This window comes from Grammomys surdaster, unplaced genomic scaffold (genome assembly GCF_004785775.1).
Source record: "Grammomys surdaster isolate TR1022 unplaced genomic scaffold, NIH_TR_1.0 125780, whole genome shotgun sequence".
Taxonomy (NCBI): Eukaryota; Metazoa; Chordata; class Mammalia; order Rodentia; family Muridae; genus Grammomys; species Grammomys surdaster.
This window is the reverse complement of record NW_021620611.1, coordinates 72,717-78,002: the sequence shown is the minus strand read 5'-3', so window position 1 is coordinate 78,002 and position 5,286 is coordinate 72,717. Positions and strand designations below refer to the sequence as shown.

Below are 5,286 nucleotides of genomic sequence, written 5' to 3'. Positions count from 1 at the left end.
GGGCTGGCACAGCCGTCCTGGTATCTTGAAGCAAGACTATTGTTATATTGGTTCTTGTGATCTTGCTCTGTGTTATGAGCCAGTCTAGAAGACTGAAAATTAATTTTTTGGTCTCTCAATCACTTAGTCAAATTGTTGAGTTTACATTTGTAAAGCAAGAAAGGTAAAACCAATAATATGTATATATATGTACGTGTGTGCGTGTTTAGTGTGTGTGTGTACCCTAACCACACCATCATCAGAGAGTTGATGGGCATTAAATCAGTAAAGAGTCAAGCCAGAAGGAACATGTAAATAACTTGACCTTCAGAACTCTGTGTGTGTGTGTGTATGTGTGTGTGTGTATGTGTGTGTGTGTATGTGTGTGTGTGTATGTGTGTGTGTATGTGTATGTGTGTGTATGTGTGTGGGTGTGGGTGTGTATGTGTGTGTGTGTGTGTATGCTCACATGAATGTGTGTTCCAGTGTGCATACATGCACACATGTGCTTAATTCTTGTTTTATTTATTTGTTGAGGCAGGATCCTATGATGATACAGCCCTGCCAGGCCTAGAACTTACTACATAGACCAGGCTAGTCTTGAACTCATAGAGACCTGCATTCCTCTGCCTTCTAACTACTGTAATTACAGGTGTGCACCACTCACTCCGGCTTATTTATTACTTTTGAAAATAGTAGTTTATACTCTGAAAATTTCCTGTGTATATACAACATCCCTAGATCATATTTGTCCCTCACTTTGCTCTTCAAATTCCCACAGACATCTCTCCAACAGGTTCTCTCCCAGCTCCATGTCTTCCTCTCGATTGCTTGTTTTTCTTTTCTTTTCTTCCCTTTTCTTTTCTTCCTTTCTTTCTCCACTGAGTCCAGTTACACTGCCTATATGTGGATGCAGGATCATTCACTGGAGCATGCCCATCATCTACCACTGGCCACACCCTAAACGACAAATTCTTCCCTGGCTCCCAACAGCCACCAACTGTCAGCAGTGTTTCTGCTAAAGGTAGGGCCTCAAAAGCCAGAGCAAAGCCCATCACTTTGTAGGCTAAATTTAAAAACTAATTTTAAAAGAAAATACATTTTAAGGCCAATGGTGTATCCCAGTTGGTAAAGTGCTTGCTAGGAAGAACTAAGTTCTACACCACTCAGTACCACATAAACCAGCTGTGTTGGTGGAACTAGTAATATCACTGCAGGGGAGGTGGAGGCTGGAAGGCTGAGGATATCCTGAGCTTTCTAGAGAGTTTGAGACTAGCCTGTGCCAAAGATCCTGCCTTAAAAAATAAAGAAATTTAAAAAAAATAAGGAAGCTTCCTGTTACAGGATTATGTATTCAATGATCATTTACCATCTGAGAAACCTGCAGACACGCATGTAAATCCATCCACAGTAATTTCCTTAAACCTAACCCAGGAAAGGTGGACATCTGAAAAGCATCTGAACACTGCACCCAGTCTTTTGTTTTAGGAAACTCCCCACTCTCATGTTTCACAGCAGGCTTTATCAGGAAGACCTGTGTACCCTACTCTTAGCTAAGGCCACTCAATGCAGGGCAAACAGAGGCCACTCCATCTTGTCTCCAGCAGTTGACACAGACTCTCGAATACTCCAACTGTTTGTCTTATGGTTGTTTTCACTGAGATTAGAACTGTTTGTCCTTCTGAAGCTAGCTGAAGACAGAGATAAATGTTTCCTGTGAAGCTAAAGGAAGGAGAGTTCTCCTGATTGCAGTGGTCCCAGGAGTCAGTCACTCACCTGTACCTCAGACACCCTTCCCTGTACCAGGATAAAGGAAATCCACCCTGCTGAGGCCATCTGGCATGAAGCCCACATGACACTGGGTTGACTCATGACAATCTCTTTGTTCCTTTTTTTTCTCCCTTCTTTTTTTTTCACAGAAGTAGGGTAGAGTTTCTATGTATGATCTTCTCAAATAAGGCTGATGCAAGATCACATAGTCTTAGGTGAATTGTCACTATTGCTTTTCTGAAGGAAAGAGAGGAATTCTGGAGGAATGTTTAGTATAAGACCCTCACTAGGAGGAGGCCAGCATGATGCCTAAAGCCTCCTGCCATCAAGCCTGAAGACATGAGTTCTATCTATGGAACACACATGGTAGGAGACAGCTGATTTCCATGGCATATATAGTCATTTGCACAGTGCACACATTCACCGGCGCTCACACTTTCTCCCTCCTTCCCTCCTTCCCTCTCCCCTCCCCCTCCCTCTCTCCCTCTCCCTCATCCCACTCTCTCTGTCTCTCTCTCTCTCTGTCTCTCTGTCTCTCTGTCTCTCTCTCTCTCTCTCTCTCTCTCTCTCTCTCTCTCTCTCTCATGGAGATAGATAAATAAATAAATAAATAAATAAATAAATAAATAAATGGTAATTTTAAAAATAATCTCCCTTAAAACTATAACTCAATGAGAACAGAATTTAGGGGCTGAAATCCATCTCCATATCCCCATTGCTCACCACAGTTCATGATTGATGTCTCCTGAAAGAGGAAAAACAGGAAAGAACAAGATGAATCACATCCACTTAAGGACAAGTCACATCCACATAAAAATAAAATTATTGAGCTGCTAAGATGGCTGATCAGTTAATGGCACCTGCTGTCAAGCCTGATAACTTGAGTTCAGATCCCAGGGTCCTCATGCTAAACAGATAACATCAACTCCTATAAGTTGCTTTGCTGTGCCACACACTTACATAAGTAAAAAATCAAATTTTGAAAAATTAAATGCTTTATCTCTACTGAACCATTCCCCTGAAAATAAAAAAGAAAATCAAAAACAAGCAAACCAGGTAAAGCAATATTTTACACAAAGTTAAGATAAAACACTGTGCCTACCATTGAGAATATTCTATTATGTGCAGATTTGGTTAGTTTTAGTGTGTACTCCAGCCAGCTCTTAGAACAGTGCCTGGGACAGAAGTGCTTCTGAAGAACTCATTACTGGATGCCATAGCAAATACACTCAACTTATTTCTTTAGACAATCTCACTGTGTGCTTTCCAAATTCATTAGCCTGATGTATGCTTTTCTCTCTCACACTGTAGTTCTGCCTCCTAACTCGTCCATAATAATACTTTATAGCTACTTAATCTTTTAAGCCTGTCTAAATCTATGAAGCAGATAATATTATTATATCTAAAAAATCCCCAGACATACCCACTGTTGTCCTTTACATAAAATTCCATGCCCTCATGAAGGAGCAGAAACCATCGTAGGCTGCTGTGTACAGAGACAGCATCCAGTATGAGCTAGGCTGGTGGTTTGCCCCTGGAGTCCTGGCTCTAAAGAAGTGAAAACAAGACAATCAGGAGATCCAGGCCAGCCTGGGCTACATAAGACCCCATCTCAAAATGGGGATTGGAGAGATGACTCCGTAGCTAAGAGCACTTAGTGCTCTTGCAAGGGGACCGACCCAAGTTTTGTTCCCAAGTGTTGACTCTATCACCTGTAGTTCTAATTTCACAGACTCTGATACCGTCTCCTGGCCTCCTTGGGCACAAGGCACCTACCTGGTACATGTATATACATGCAGGAAAACACTCATACGCATAAAATAAAAACAAACAAATCTTTACAAAGAATAGTAAGAGCTGCGTGTGATGGTACATGCCTTTAATCCCAGCACTCAGGAGGCAGAGCCTGGTGAATCTGTGAGCTTAAGGACAGATTGATCTACCCAGCAAGTTTCAGGACAGCCAAGGCCACACAGAGAAACCCTGTCTTGAAAGATAATAATGATGATGATGATGATAATAATAATAACTAATCATAATAAATAAATTTTTTAAAAGCTATTACCTGAGTTACCTATAAACACCCTCCAGTAAACTGTGTCACACAGATCACATCAATTCAGAACCATACAAATCTATATAGATAAGCACTGAATCCTGACTCTCAATGTATATTTGATGACCTGTCTACAGCATGCACATGTTAATATGCTCATGAACTACATATCCTAACCTCAAATAAAATATAAGTTGCACGGACATATGTGCTTGACAGAAGAGATCATGTAACGCACGCCAGAGTCAAGCACTGATAGGTTTGGAGGTGGGATGTAACCAGGTGATGGATTATTCACCCAGTGTGCACAGGGGCCTGCATATCATGAAAAGCATCTCTGCACGGACAGTTTTGTAGGTTTCCATTCTTGGTGTTATCCAGAGCACTGTGTCCTTTCTTGAGTCATAAAGAACCATTTCCATCTGTTTCCATCCTTGGTTTTCTGAACCTCATGCTGCAAAGCTGTAGCACCAGTGTAGAAGAGACTAGAGTAATGCCAGGTGTCTACTTTAAAGGCTAACCTACCGGGGAGCAGGTAGGAGCCATTTCCTGCCTGGGTTATATTGTCATCCACCGGCCTTTGAAAGCTGTCGTGTCTAATGAGCAGGAGGAAGTGATAATTTGTAAGTGACCCAGGAGGGAATTACAAGGATATTCTAGGAAAGTAATGATCCTCCATCAAAGGTGTGTGCACAGCCTCCTGACAAACAGGAGCCGCCCACAGCCCCATGCCAGACGCTCCCTTCCAGGGGAACTGTGGGAACTGCCAGGTAGAGAGCCTTTGTGACTTCATCCGTGAAGCTCAGAACACCAGACAAGCACGGAAGCCAGAAGCTGAGGGTCATGGGTCACCAATTCAGATTAAGGGAAAACTTGAATTATCTTAGAGTTCTTTAGCTAGAATTGAAAGCTTTGCGTACATTAAGAATTCACTTAAAGTCTGTTGCAGTGGTACTCATCCTTAGTCCTAGCACTCCGAAGGCAGAGGCAGCCTGGTCTACATAGAAAGTTCCAGGACAGTTAGGGCTTTGTAAAGAGACCCTGTCTCTTATAACAACAACAATAATAGTAATATAAATGTATAGAGCTAGAGAGATGGCTCAGTGGTTAGAGCACTGGCTGCTTTTCCATGGGACCAAGGTTTGATGCAGAGTACCCACAAGGCAGCTCACAGCTCCAGGTCCAGAGGATCTAGCATTCTCTCTGACCTCCACAGGCACCAGGCACACACACTTGATATACAGACTCCATGCAGGCAAAAATATCCATATAAATCCTTAAAGAATTGATTTCAAGGCTGGGGAGATGACTCGGCAGTTAAAAGCACTGCATTCTGTTCTTCTAGAGAACTCGAGTTCAGTCCTCTGCACCTCTATCAGGCAGCTCACAAACTGTCTGTAACTCCAGCTCCAGAAGTACTTGATGCCTCTGGCACCTATTTACACACACACACACACACACACACACACACACACACACAC

The 5,286-nt window shown here is 42.4% G+C and overlaps 1 protein-coding gene across 1 annotated transcript in view; it reads left to right on the top strand.

Moving 5' to 3' along the window:
• Smim31 (small integral membrane protein 31) overlaps positions 1 to 5,286 on the top strand; it is a 7,215-nt gene that overhangs the window by 1,816 nt on the left and 113 nt on the right. The window lies entirely within an intron of this gene.